The following is a 14,932-nucleotide window of genomic DNA, read 5'->3' on the forward strand; positions in this document are numbered from 1 at the left end:
TAGACTATACATAAAATTTATTATTTTACCATTTTAAAGTATAAAATTCAGGGGCATTGAATACATTCATTATTTTGTGCAACCAACACCACTATTTTGTTTTTCTTTTTAAAGGTTGTTTTTGACAAGGCTTCTGGGTGTCTCAGTTGGTTAAGCTAAATCCGACTTTGGCTCATGTCATGATCTCATGGTCTGTGAGTTCAAGTCCCATGTCAGGCTCTGTGCTGACAGCTCAGAGCCTGGAGCCTGCTTCAGATTCTGTGTCTCCCTCTCTCTCTGACCCTCCCCTGCTCATGCTCTGTCTCCCTCTTTCTCTCAAAAAATAAATAAACATTAAAAAATAATAATAAGTAAAAGTGTTTTGGGGGAGCACCTGGGTGGCTCAGTTGGTGCCAACTCTTGATGTTAGCTCAGGTGTTGGTCTCCGAGTTGTGAGTTAAAGTCTCATGTTGGGCTCCATGGTGGGTGGGAACCTACTTAAAAAAAAAAAAAAAAAAAGATTATTTTAGGTTTTTGAGGCTCCTGGCAATTCAATATGAATTTTGTGATCAGTTTTTCCATTTCTGCCAAAAAGCCTGTTTTCTGGGGCACCTGATGGCTAAGTTCAGTTAAGCATCCGGCTCTTGATTTAGCTCAGGTTATGATCCCAAGGTCATGGGATTGAGCCCTATGTTGGATTCCATGCTGAACATGGAGCCTACTTGGGATTCTCTCTCTCCCTCTCTCTCTCTCTCTCTCTCTGCCCCTCCCCACCCCCTTTTGCAAAATAAATAAACATTTTTTAAAAAGAGGCCTGTTTTTTTATTTAATCATCAGAATGTTGATTGTTAGTATATACAGCTACAGCTGTTTTTTTGTGTGTTGTCTTGTACCCTGAAACCTGTGGATTTTTTAGAGTTTTCTGTATACAAGGTCATGTAATCTGTGAATAGTTTTGTTCCCTTTTGATTGCCTTTTATTTATTTTTCTTGCCTAATTGCTCTGGCTAGGACTTTCAGTACTATGCTGAATAGACGTGAATCGACAAGGCATCCTTGTGTTCTTCCTGATTTAGCGGGAAATTTTTCAGTCTTTTACCATTGAGTAAGATGTTAGTTGTGTTTTTTTGTTTGTTTGTTTTTGTTTTTAATAAATGCTGTTCACCATGTTGAGGAAATTCCCTTTAATTCTTGGTTGTTGAGTGATTTTATCATGAAAGCGTATTGAATTTTGTTAGATGTTTTTTGTGCTTCAGTTGAGATGATGTAGCTTTTTCCTTTCATCTTTTAATGTGGTATACTACACTGATTGATTTTTGTATGTTGAACCACCCTTGCATTTTTGGGATAAATCCCACTGGGTCACATTTTAAGGTATAATCGTTTTGATATACTGCTGGATGTAGTTTGCTGGTATTTTGTTGTCCTAATGATTTCTTGCTGCATTTTGTAAATTAAGTGAATATATTATACTCTACTTAATTATTCTCCTTTTAGGTTGCCTCCAGATGTTTGCTTGCATGAACTTTTTTATGTATATGGGTTTTGATAATTTATTAAAGTAATTAATTTAAGCATTGGCATTGATGACTTCATCCTCAGTTCCTGGCTCAGATGGAAGTAATCTGTTTAACAATCTCAGAAGGACCGTGCAGGTCAGTGAGTTGCTTGTGGATCCTCATCTGAAAAAGATCCCAAGTCTTACTACCATCACCACAAGGAGTTTTCTAAGTAGTGATTCTCAGGGTCTTGTTAGGCATCTGAACTGGTCCATCCATTTTGAGGTTCTTTTCTTTTGCTTCAAGTCAACACATAACTTTTTTTTACATTGGTTTTACATTGTGGCTGGTTAGGGTAACTGTAGTTTGGTGAATCACTACCTCTGGTTCCTGGGGTGATTATTCTGTTATATTTAAGAGCCAGGGCTGCAGCTCAGCTTCCTGACAGAATTGTTCCTCTGGGAGAGCCAACAGCAGTGAGTCAAGAGCAGGAGCCAGCACCCCAAGCTCCACTGCAGCTGTGACCATGTCTTCCTCAAAGATTGCATAAGCCTTTTTAAAATTTTTGGCTTATTCCCCTAGAATAGATTGATAGAAATATAATTATTAGGTCAAAATGTACTTTTTTTGGTCATTTAATAAGTATAGTCATATGCTTTTCAGAAGGATTGTTCCGATCAGTATACACAGTCATCAGCAACATATGTGAATACCAAATTTGCTGTGCCATTGATAGCACAAGGTATTAAAATTCTTTAAAAAGTACTAATTTGGGGAAATTTTTTCTCAGTGTTTTAATTTGTTTTATTCATTGTAGGAAGGTTGAATGTTCATCTTCATCTAATGTTTGCTCACGTTTCATGTAGGGCTGTATACTTCAGATACTTTAACTGAATTGGTAAGAATTACTCCTTGCTTTTGTTTTAGGTGTTTTGTTTTTTTTTTTTTTTAATTTAATTTAAGTAATCTCTACCCGCAATGTGGAGCTCAAACTCAGGACCCCAAGATCAAGGGTCACACGCTCTGCTCTACTGACTGAGCCAGCCAGGTGCCCTGACTCATAGCTTTTGGAAGGTGAGAGAGAGAGGAGAGTCAAGATTTATTCCTCCTCACACCATATCTGGGGTGAACCTGGTATTACTTTGGAATACCAGAGGGATGGTGCTGTTAATAAAGATACTAGATAAAGAAAAGCTGTTGTTTCTGTTCTTAAAGCACTTCTGACACTACCTGGAGTTAGTGCAGACCTCACAAGTTAAAGGCTCAGTCCCACAAGATGGCCCCCCTACTTCAGATGCTAATCACAAGTCCTGGCCTCCTATACTTCTAACAGACCATCTATAAATTTGGGGGTTTCCATAACCCCCTCCTGGAGTTTGATAATTTGCTAGAATGGCTCACACAACTTAGGAAAATGCTTTACTTACTGTTACCAGTTTATTATAAAGGATACAAGTCAGGAACAACCAAATGGAAGAGATACATAAGGCAGGGTATATGGGAAGGGGCACAGAGCTTCTGTGCCCTCTCTGAGCATACCACCCTTCCAGCACCTCAGTGTGTTCAACCTGGAAGCTCTGAACCCATTTATTTAGGTTTTCTGGAAGTTCTGTTATGTAGGCATGGTTGATTAAATCGTTGGTCATTGGTGATGAGCTCAATTCAAAGCCCTTCTCCCCTCCCTCTTGGTCTAGGGACTGAAAGTTCCAATCACCTGGTTGGTTCCTCTAGTAACTAGTCATCTCATTAGCATAAGCTTAGGTGTGGTTGAAAGGGCCTTATTATGAATAACAAAAGACATTCCTCTCAATCACTTAGGAAATTCCATGGGTTTTAGGGGCTCTGTGCAAGGAACCAGGACCAAAGACCAAGTAAATATTATATCACAGTATCACACTGGGAAATTTCAAAATTAATCTTTCTCCCTCCCCTCTTCTCTCTCCTGTCCTCTTCCTTCCTTTCCTCTCAAGGGGAAGACAGAGTTGGACCTATTGCATGAATTTGAAAGGCTTACAGGATGGCCTGGTAGAAATAGCCAGCAGGCCTGAGTCCCTGGGTGGCTCAGTCAGTTGAGCATCGACTCTTGATCTTGGCTCAGATCATGATCTTCAGTTTGTGAGTTGGAGCGCCCATCGGGCTCTTCACTGACAGTGTGGAGCCTGCTTGGAATTCTCTCCCTCTCTCTCTGCCGCTACCCCACTCGTGCTCTCTCTTAAAATAAATGAATAAACTTAAAAAAAAAAAAGAAAAGAAATAGCCAGCAGGCCATGGTAATCACAGGCCTGGAACTGGAAGACAGGTCAAGGCTAGATGAGAGGTGTGAGGAGCCATCAGTGTGATATGGGAGTGGATGAGGCTGTCCTATCCAGTTTGAAGAGAATAAGGCCATGACGGTGATGAAGTTTTGGAGGTGATGATGGAGTTCATGGGGTCTGGAGCAGACTGCCAAGAAAGAATTTTCGAAGACGTCTTTGGTGCCAAAAGGTAATCTTATTAAAGCATGGGGACAGGACCATGGGCAGGAAGAGCTGCACTGTAAGTGGGGGGTGGTGGTGACTGTTTTATGGAGTCTGGGGAGATTAAGTCAAGAGGGAGTTTCCAAAGAGACTTTCACATGCCAAAGACTTCCTGGAGGCTCAGCTATTGTCAAGTTAAGGTTGTTTTTCCCTCTAGCAAAGCATTGACATTAAGACAGTAGGGAGTTCCTGGACTTTAGGCTGTTGATGGGATTGCCTTTTTTGGGTAAACTGGTGGAGTCCCTTATCAGTTTAACCATTTGTTTTTTGTCCTTTCTTGTTTTGGGGTAGCTGGGAGTGTCCAAAGAATATGACACCTGTCCCACCTGGGAGGGGGGTGGTGCTAGCTTGTGTTTTGCCCTCAGCCTGCCTCATCAACATGCTCCCTCATCCACACTGATCCTGGGACCTCTGACAGACATTCTGGTTTTTCGTTTGTTTTTTGAGAGAGAGGGCACAAGTGAGAGAGGGAGAGAAGGAGAATCCCACCAGGGGCAGAGAGGGAGAGAGAGAGAGAAGCAGGGCTCACCTGGGGCTCGTGTTTTGTGCTCATCACCCGAAGTGGGGCTCATGCTCACCCGATGTGGGACTCGTGACCTAAGCCGAAGTTGATGCTTAGTGACTGAGCCACTCAGGCACCCCTAACATTCTGTGTTTAAAAAGTATGGGTAAATGCCAAGATTTAAGACAAGATTTAGTCAGGGTGAGAATGAGACCCTCATGTGGATGTAGTTTCTCCACATCCTCTTATTTATTTATTTGTTTGTTTGTTTGTTTATTTGTTTATAAGTTTTTAAATGTTTATTTTTGAGAGAGAGAGAGAGAGAGAGAGAGAGAGAGAGAGAATGAGCACCAGCGGGGGAGGGGCAGAGAGAAAGGGAGACACAGAATCCAAAGCAGGCTCTAGGCTCTGAGCTGTCAGCACAGAACCTGATGCAGGGCTGGAACTCACAAACTGAGCCACCCAGGGGCCCCATTATTGTCTTTTTAAAAAAATAATTTGAGGGGCTCCTGGGTGGCTCAGTGGGTTGAGTATCCGACTTTGGCTCAGGTCATGACCTCATGGTTCGTGAGTTTGAGCCTTGCGTGGGGCTCTGCGCTGACAGCTCAGGGCCTGGAGCCTGCTTCTGATTCTGTGTCTCCCTCCCCTCAGCTCCTCCCCTGCTCACACTCTGTCTCTCTCTCAAAATAAATAAAGATTAAAAAAATAATTAAAATAATTTGAGTGAAATTCATGTAACATAAAATTCATCATTTATTTATTTTTTAAATATTTGTTTAGTTTTGGGGGAGCGCAAGCAGGGAGGGGCAGAGAGAGGGGGACAGAGGATCCAAAGTGGGCTCTGTGCTGACAGGCGAACAGCAGTGAGCCTGATACGGGGCTTGAACTCAGAACCGCAAGATCATGACCTGAGCCGAAGTCAAGACACTCAACTGACTGAGTCATCCAGGTGGCCCCCTTATTTATTTATTTTTAAATGTTTATTTATTCTGAAAGAGAGAGAGAGAGAGGACGAGTAGGAGAGGGGCAGAGAAGGAGAGAGAGAGAATCCCAAGTAGGCTCTGAGCTGTCAGCACAGAGCCCAATGAGGGGCTCACTCTTACAAGCTAGGAGATTATGACCTGAGCTGAAATCAAGAACCAGATGATTAACCACCTGAGCCACCCAAATGCCCCAAAGTTCATCAATTTACAGTGAACAATTCATTAGCATTAAATACACTTAACTATATTGTGTAATAACCACCTCTGTCTTGTTCTGAAACATTTCTATCACTCCCAAGTAAGTGATAATCCTCCATTAAACAGTTTGTACCCATTTCCTCCTCCTTCTTCCTCCCACCCCTGACAGCCACCAGTCTGCATTCTGTTTCTGTAGGTTTGCCTGTTTTGGACATTTCATATAAATGGAGTCATACAATATGTGATCTTTTGTGTCTGCCCCTTCCTCTTGGCATTGTGTTTTCAAAGTTCATCTGTATTGTAGCCTGTATCAATCAATACTTCATTCTTTTTTTATTGCTGAATAGTATTCCATTATATGTATGTACTGTAATTCGTTTATCTGTTAATCGGTTGATGGACATTTGGGCATTTTCTACCATTTGGCTATTGTGAATAGTGCTGCTATTGCATACCTGTGCATTTCCTTGTTTGAGTACCTGTTTTTAGTTCTTTTGGGTATACACCCATGAGTAGAATTGTGGGCTCATATAACAATCTGTGTTTAGCTTTTGGAGGAGATTCCAAACTCTCTTCTACAGTGGCTTAACCATTTTACCTTCTTACCAGTGTACTTGGATTTCAATTTCTCCATGTCATTGCCACACTTGTCTTTTTGATTATTGTCATCCTAGTGGGTGTGAAATGTATCTTATGGTTTTCATTTGCATTTCCCTAATGACTAAAAATGTTGAACATCTTTTATGTGCTTGTCCACTTGTATATTTTCTTTGGAAAAATGTCTATTCAGCTCCTTTGTCTGTTTTTAAATTGGGTTGTCTTTGTTGTTGAGATCTACGAGTTTTTTACATATTTCAGATACCAGTGTCTTACCCAATATGTAATTTGCAAATGTTTTTCCCTATTTTGTGAGTTGTCTTTTTACATTCTTGAAGAACACAAGTTTTAAATTCTGATGAAGTTCAATTTGTCTATTTTTTTTCCTTTGTTGCTATGCTTTGAGTGTCATACCCAGTCTGCTTTTTATGGATCCCTACCCCAAAAGAGCACCTTGTCCTCTCTAGTCCATTTTCCAGCTAGTAGCCAGATACTTTTTTTTAATGGAGATCGGATCATATCATTCTTCAGTTTAAATCCCCTCATTGCAAATGGAATGAAATCTACATATCTTCCCTGGTCTACACAATCCTGCAGGATTTTGTCCCAGTCTTTCTCTCTACCTTTTCTCTCTAGCCCTATGCATCCTTGCTTGCTAAGCTTATTTCTACATTTGCCTCACTCTCCCTAATTACTGTATGATTGCTGCAGGCCCTTCCTGAATCTTTCTTTCCTGGCTCTGACAAGCTGGCTCCTCTTCTCTTAGGATTCAGCTTCAGAGAGGCTTTTCAAATTGTCCTGCTTAGAGTGGGTCCTTTTGTTGTTGAGATTAATAGCACCCCAGGTAGTTACATTAGAACTCTAGTAATGATCTAGAATTCTCCTTTGCTTTTTGTTGTTTCTCTATCAGTAGAACAGAAGCTCCTTGAGGATGGGAAGCTGTCTTATTCTTTGTCTCCAGTGCTTAGCTTACACTTGGTCCATAATGGATACTTGGTGAGTGAGTTTCTGACAGCTGATTTTGGAGACTGGCATCACAGAGTACACTGGGGGAGCACAGATATGGGAGCAGCAGAAGGGACTGGTCAGTCAGTGGTGTTGGAAGCAATGGAGAGGTCAGCAGAGGTAAGGCTGGTGTTGAAGTGGTTGCACTCAGCTGTAATTCTCAGGGTGTTATGTGCTGGTCACAGCCTGTGCTGTGGTTGGACTGGCCCTTGTGCTTATTATAATTGCAAGACACCCTTCAGCAATAACCATCAGGAAACTTTGAAGAAATTAAGGTTTATTATTTACAGGATGTGGAAATTACACAGCACACGTGGAGCCACACAGCGAGGACGTTGAGGGTGGTTAGCCGGGGAGGGGTGGGGGGAGAGTGCACATGCCTGGGAGTGAGAGCAGGAGCACACACAGGCCCAGGGTTCTGCTTTTATATTGGGAGTTGAGGGTAGGGGCCTAGGGTTTTCCGGCTCACTCTTTATTGGGGAATTTAAAACATAGGAGAAAAAACAAGTGTTCCAAATCATTTATCAGAATCAACCAAGATCTCTAAAACAAAGGAGCCTCAGTGAGGGAAGGCAGCCTGGCTTTTTATCTAATTAAGTGGCTGGCAATGTGTTTATTCAAGATAGCCCTCTAGAAGTAGATGCCTCTTTGAAGTGAATGCCTAATCATTGTTTAAGTCAGTCGCTTGCATTACAAAAAAGAACAAAAAAACTGCATACACTGCACAGGGATTGAGGCTCCAAGTGGAGTTGTGGTGGAAGAGGTCTGGTGGCAGCAGCACTGGGAGTGTGTGTGACAGCAGATGGCTGCAGAAGATGCACATAAGGAATGGGGAGTCCATTTTGAAGAAGTGAAGAAAAAACCAGTGATAACTTGAAAGAGAGGTGGGTGTGAAGGAAGGTTTTTGTTATTGGTAAGACATAGTCCCCCCTAGCACGTTCCTGTCAGAGGAAAGGAGCCAGTGAAGGCAGCTGATGCAAGAAGGCCCTAAGGCTGGGTGGGTGAGAACAGAAAGAAAGTGGGGGCATCTTTTCAGAGAGTGGAAAGGAATGTTATTTGCCTTTATTTTAAAAGCTAATTTAAGGTTTTACTTAAAGGCCTTGTCTTTTACTAGTTGAATCTCATAGAGGTGAATGTTTAAGAAGGGAAAATTATCTCTTGAAACGTGTTGTTATTGATTTTTCTAAGCTTATCTGTCTGTTGGCTATTTTTAATACCATGGATCCATGAAAGAGAAATAAATGCATTTTTAAAAAAATGTTTATATATTTTGAGAGAGCTTGTACCACTCGTGCACGAGAGTGAGCAGGGGAGGGGCAGAGAGAAAGAGAGGTAGAAGGATCCCAAGCAGGTGCTGCACTTCCAGTACAGAGCCTGATGTGGGGCTCAAACTCAAGAACCGTGAGATCATGACCTGAGCCAAAATCAAGAGCTGGACGCTTAACTGACCGAGGTCAGTTAACTACCCAGGTGCTTCTGCATTTTTTTTTTTTTTTTTTTTTAAAGATTGCTATAATGTAGACTTTATTTGGGGGAAGGTTCTTTTTAAAAAATAACAACTTCTTCATACAAAATCTTTTAACTAGAAATTAATGAAAAGACAGCTTATTGGAACTTCGTTCTTTTTGGGTTTTTTAAATAAAATTAAAAAAAAATTTTAATGTTTATTTACTCTTTGAAAGAGAGACAGAGTGCCAGCGGGAGAGAGGCAGAGAGACATAGAATCCAAAGCAGGCTCCAGGCTCTGAGATGTCAGCACAGAGCCCAACGTGGGGCTCCAACTCACGAACCATGAGATCATGACCTGAGCCGAAGTCAGACACTTAACTGACTGAGCCACCCAGGTGCCCTTATAAATTAAAAAAAAAAAAAAACATTTAATGTTTATTTATTTTGAGGGAGAGAGAGACAGAGTGCGAGCAGGGGAGGGGCAGAGAGAGAGGGAGAGAGGGAGAATCTGAAGCAGGCTCCAGGTTCTGAGCTGTCAGCACAGAGCCCGATGCAGGACTTGAACTAGACAACCACGAGATCATGACCTGAGCTGAAGTTGAACGCTCAACTGACTGAGCCACCCAGGAGCCCTGTAAAGTTTTTTTTTTTTAATGTTTATTTACTTTTAGACAGGGAGAGACAGAGCATGAGTGGAGAAGGGGCAAAGAAAGAGGGAGACACAGAATCCAAAGCAGGCTCCAGCCTCCGAGCCGTCAGCACAGAGCCTGTTGCGTGGCTGGAACCCACAAGCCGTGAGATCATGACTTGAGTCGAAGTTGGACGCTTAACCAACTGAGCCACCTAGGCGCCCTTTGAACTTCTTTCAAGTCTCACAACTTTTCACTATCTGATGAGAAATGATGAGCTATTGGGAATTTTCCATATGTTGCTCTTATAAACTTCTTACTCTGTTAAAAAAATGAAAGAAACTAAAAGGTCACTATTATAATGAAAATACTTAGGAAGCAATTATGATAATGAGGAAATCACTAACTTTCACATTGTGGTTTCTGGAAATAGCCAGATATTTTAAATCCACAGTGAGGTGATTGAATTATCCTTGGATTAGTTTTTTTAATGGAGATACTTGAGAATACTGAATTTTAAGTGCTTTTTTTTTTTAAGCCCTGCTTCTAATACTTACTGTTAAAATATTGTCAGTTTTAGAAAAAGAATGATGTCCCTCAGTGATCTGCTCACACACTGTTTTTATTATAGAAAAGAACAGAATAGTCTCCAGTTAGAGAAGTGAGCTACACAGTACTATGAATCACACACTGCTCCTCTGCCTAGTTTTCCTCTTTGAGAGATACGTTAAGTCCTGTTTTTATCACATGGTAATGAACATATCTGTGACTCTGGTGAGGCTCCTGTGGCCTGTATTCCCTGTGAGGCAGGTGAGGGTGGGGCGTGGCACTCAGCAGCTTCCTGGGTGTGAGAATGTGGGGTTACTGCTCCTTAGGAACCCACTTCATTTGTGCGTCTAAAAGATGTGTGGCCTTCTTTTTTCTTCCAAGCTTTTAGTCAAACTGAGAACCCTACTGCTCTTTTTGAAAGCAGCTATGAGAATGGTGTGGAAGAAATAATTTTCAAATACCGTACAAGAGAAAAAGCAGCCTCTTTTTGCATGGTGGCCCTTACTAAGGAAATAGGATTATTAAAAAAATAATTAGAGGACACTTATTCACAGAACACAAAAGATTTACGCTAGCATTAATACAAAAAACTGAGCCTGGGTGGCTCAGTCGGTTATGCGTCCGACTTCGGCTCAGGTCATGATCTCATGGTTCGTGAGTTCGAGCCCCATGTGGCACTCAGTGCTGACAGCTCGGAGCCTGTAGCCTGCTTTGGATTCTGTGTCTCCTCTCTCTCTGCCCTTACGCGCTCTCTCTCTCTCTCTCTCTCCCTCTCTCAAAAATAAATAAATAAACATTAAATTAAAAAACCTCAGCTTTAAAGCATTTTTAGTAATCTACGGGCAGCTTTGAAATGTCCTCATTGGAAGAACCAAATGCATTTGAGGACACCAGTGTGTAATATGTAGGTAAGGACAGGTTGGGCATATGTGCCCATTCTGGAGACTGTGAGGAGCTTGTTTTCATCACCTGTAGCACAGAATAGCCTTAGTTTACAGTTCTGGTGAAGGATGAGATATTATTTCAAGATTAAATGTTTCCTCAGTAAAAATGGATCAAGGCTTCCCCTTCAAATAAAAAGCAACTTGAGGGAAATAATAGGGGAAACATTTTGCTCATTAAATCTTTTTGTAATAATTTTGGATGATGTGGCTCCAGACTAAAATAGGTGTTGGCACAGCTATTTTGTCTCTAGAAATATGTGGTTGGCTAGGACTGTTCTTGTATATCGTATCTTCAAAATAAGTTTTTCTCATGTCATTTTTCCTCTTAGGTGTAAAACTTAGTTTATGATTCTTTGGAGTTAAAAAAAAAGGGGGGGGGAGTGTTCACAGCCCAGTAACTAAAACTTTTAACTTCTATTATTTATTTTGCATTTAAGGTTCCACTTAAATGAATTAAAATAAAAAAATAGATGCCTTGAGTTTTTCTCAGTCCAAGTCCTAATACCTGCCTGGGAGGTTGTTAGAAAGAGTTTTAAGATGTGATACCCCCACAAGATACTATGTGTGAAGACAATGATTAATGATGTTGAAATTTGGACAAAAAGTTTTTGGCTAAACCAGTGGCTGGAGAATTACTGTTCAGTTTGCAATGTTACAATTAAAGCATTTCCGTTTTTTGAGACATCAGTATTTTTATTTTTATTAAAAAATCTTTTTTAATGTTTATCTTTGAGAAGAGAGAGAGAGAGAGAGCGTGCATGAGCACGAGCTGGTGAGGGGCAGAGAGAGAGGGAGACACAGACACAGAATCCCAAGCAGTCTCCAGGCTCTGAGCTGTCAGCACAGAGCCCGATGTGGGGCTCGAACTCACGAACTGCACGATCATGATCTGAGCCGAAATCGGACGCTTAACCGACTAATCCACCCAGGTGCCCCAAGACATCCAGTATTTTTAAAGAAAAGTAAAATTATTATTAGAGGAAGATTTGTTTCATACCATAAATAGGTATACTTGTCACCTTTTGCCACAGTCTTGATGGCTCCTTTGGGAAAAATTATTGAGGCTCTTTTGTTTGGTGATTCCATTATTATTAACAAGGAGGTGATTTGTCTTGCCATTACCAGGCCAACTCTCAACTACACAAAAGAGAAAGAGAAGCCCAATCTGGTTGGTGATGTTACAGAGTTTTGTTGCAATCACTAGATAACTCTTGGAATGTAGTTAAATTTAATGTATAAAAATTTTTTTTTAATGGTGTGTAGTCTACTAGATGAGTGGTATCTGAAAGGCTAATAAATGAGAATGGGATTTAATGCTCCTAAAATGAGTGAGCATCTGTGGTCTTAGATATCTTTACATTTGTCTATTTTTGTAACTTGGCGAGAGAATTTTAGCAGTTTGTTTTTGTTGTATAATAAAGAATGTGCTTGGTCTTTGTGCCTTCCAAAATTCTTAGACTTTCCCAAGGGATGGAATGTCTTTCTTATTCATGAGTCCCTTGGATCACACTTGAGTTAATGTTAATGCGATAATTCAGAATGGGGCCTGGTTACCAGAAGGACCAGCCATATAGTTAGCGGATTGGGACTTTGAGCCAGTCTGACCTCTGGGGAAAAGTGGGGCTGGGGATTGAGTTTAAAATCATGTGGCCCAGGATTCAATCATGAATATGGAATAAAACCCTGAAAAAAACCTTTGAACTCTAAAGCTTAGTGGAGCTTCCTTTTTGGTGAACACGTTTATATTCTAGGAGGGTGATATGCCCTGATTCCAGAAGGCATGGAAAACTTTGTGTTCAGGACTCTTCCAGACCTTATCCTGTATATTTCTTCATTTGGCTAGCCCTGATTTGTATCCTTTATAATAAAATTGTAAGTATAGTGCTTTCTGGGGTCCTGTGAGTTGTTCTAACAAATCATACCTGAGTTGTGGGAACCTCTGAATTTGTAGCCAGTAGGTCAGAAATATGATTGGCCTGGCGACTCCCAAAGTGTAGTTGCATCTGAGGCAGGGGCAGTCTTGTTAGGCACCATGTTCTTTAACTGTGGATTATGATGCTACTCTGGGTGGTTAACATCAGAATTGTATTGAAATCCACCAATTGGTGTCAGAATAGTTTTATATTCCTTCTACAATTCTACTTAAATTGGTGGCCATATGTGAGTTGGTGCGAGGATATATACATCAGAAAGGAGATTTGGCTTTTAGTCCTTTTCAGCCTGGATGATAGGAATAATTCATTCAGTCCATTTATATTTAGTGTCTATGTGTGCCAAGGTTGTGCTAGACAAAAGGTGGCAGGGAAGTCCCTGTCTCCACTCTTAGGAGATTTTAGTGTGATGTAGTAGACATATGGGGTTTTTGTGTGTTATGATAGAGAAGGAGTGTTCAGCCCTTGAAATGGAGCTGTCTTCTTTGAGTCTTGGACAATGGCATTGGGTTAAAGATGGATCTTTTTAGTCAGTAGGCACTTTAGGAGCAGAGAGATATCACATCTACTAGTATACGTGGGGCAGGGGTTGTGTTTGGCAATGGTTATTTCAGAATAAGTGACTGTGTTTAGTGGCTGAATGTGTTAGGGCAGTGTTTTGTAAACTGTGTAAGTGAACCATCTGTATCAGAATCACCCTGCCCACAGAACTGCTGATTTTCTTTTTTTTTTTTTTTTTTTATGATGGAAAATGTTAATAATTGACAATAGCAAGAAGAATAGTGTAATAAACCCATCTACTCATCACCCAACTTCATGGTACTGATACCATGGCAACCAGCTCTGATTTATAGTGCTTGCTAGTTTCCCTTGGGGAATATTTACCCACGTATTTACCGTGCCAATTTCAAGCTCCCGACACAATTTCATTGAACAAAGAGTTGGGGAAAGATTCTTTTTTCTTTCTTTCTTTTTTTTTTTTTTTTTCAAATTTTTAAATGTTTGTTTATTTTTGAGAGACAGAGAGAGACAGAGTGCAAGGAGGGGAGGGGCAGAGAGAGAGGGAGACACAGAATCCAAAGCAGGCTCCAGGCTCTGAGCTGTCAGCACAGAGCCCGATGCAGGGCTCAAACTCACGAACCGTGAAATTATGACCTGAGCTGAAGCTGGACGCTTAACCAGCTGAGCCACTCAGGAGCCCCTAGCTGAGGAAAGATTCTTGGAAGCAGTTCTCCTGATCTGGTGTGAGCTTGCACCAGTTTTGAGTCATTCCTACTCAAACCACCTTCCTCCCAGATAATTAAATAAAATTATAGGAATAATCGTATCCATAAGTATTTAACCTTATATCTTTAAGGACTAGTTTTAAAAATATACCCATAAAATTTTTATTACCTCTAAAATAATGAACAATATTTCGTTAGTATCAAATAGTCAATCTGCATTCAAACTAAAGTCTCCAAATGAGGTCCATAGGTTACATTTGGCTGCATTATCTCTTAAGTCTCTTTTATTTTTTTTTTAATTTTTTTTTCAACGTTTTTTATTTATTTTTGGGACAGAGAGAGACAGAGCATGAACGGGGGAGGGGCAGAGAGAGAGGGAGACACAGAATCGGAAACAGGCTCCAGGCTCCGAGCCATCGGCCCAGAGCCTGACGCGGGGCTCGAACTCACGGACCGCGAGATCGTGACCTGGCTGAAGTCGGACGCTTAACCGACTGCGCCACCCAGGCGCCCCTCTCTTAAGTCTCTTTTAAACTATAGGATCTCTCTTTCTCCACTCCCCCATTCTCACTCTCTCTCTTTTTTTTTTTTTTTCTTTTGAAGCTTATTTGTACAAGGAAGTTTATTTTGTAGATATTTTTCAGTCTGGTGTTTACTGATTGCATCCCCATGATGTTTGCATTACAGTTCCTCTCTCCCATTTTTTTCTCTAAATTCATAATTAGTACTAGAGCAGTGGTTCTAAAAGTGAGGTTCTAGGATCAGCAACATCAGCTTCAACTGGGAAACTTGTTAGAAATACAGATTCTTGGTCTTACTCTGTTGAATCAGAAACCCTGAGAATGGGGGCCTGCAATCTGTATTTTAACAAGATCTTCATAATGATTTTGATGTACCCCAAAGTTTGAGAGCCATTGTTGTGTAGG

The 14,932-nt window shown here is 40.9% G+C and overlaps 1 protein-coding gene and 1 pseudogene across 1 annotated transcript in view; one reads left to right on the top strand and one right to left on the bottom strand.

Annotated features, from left to right (window-relative positions):
• PRKAR2A (protein kinase cAMP-dependent type II regulatory subunit alpha) overlaps positions 1-14,932 on the top strand; it is a 114,420-nt gene that overhangs the window by 6,793 nt on the left and 92,695 nt on the right. The window lies entirely within an intron of this gene.
• On the bottom strand, positions 1,549-1,873 carry LOC131508341 (small ribosomal subunit protein uS10-like; annotated as a pseudogene).

Source organism: Neofelis nebulosa, chromosome 4 (genome assembly GCF_028018385.1).
Source record: "Neofelis nebulosa isolate mNeoNeb1 chromosome 4, mNeoNeb1.pri, whole genome shotgun sequence".
In the NCBI taxonomy this organism is placed as follows: Eukaryota; Metazoa; Chordata; class Mammalia; order Carnivora; family Felidae; genus Neofelis; species Neofelis nebulosa.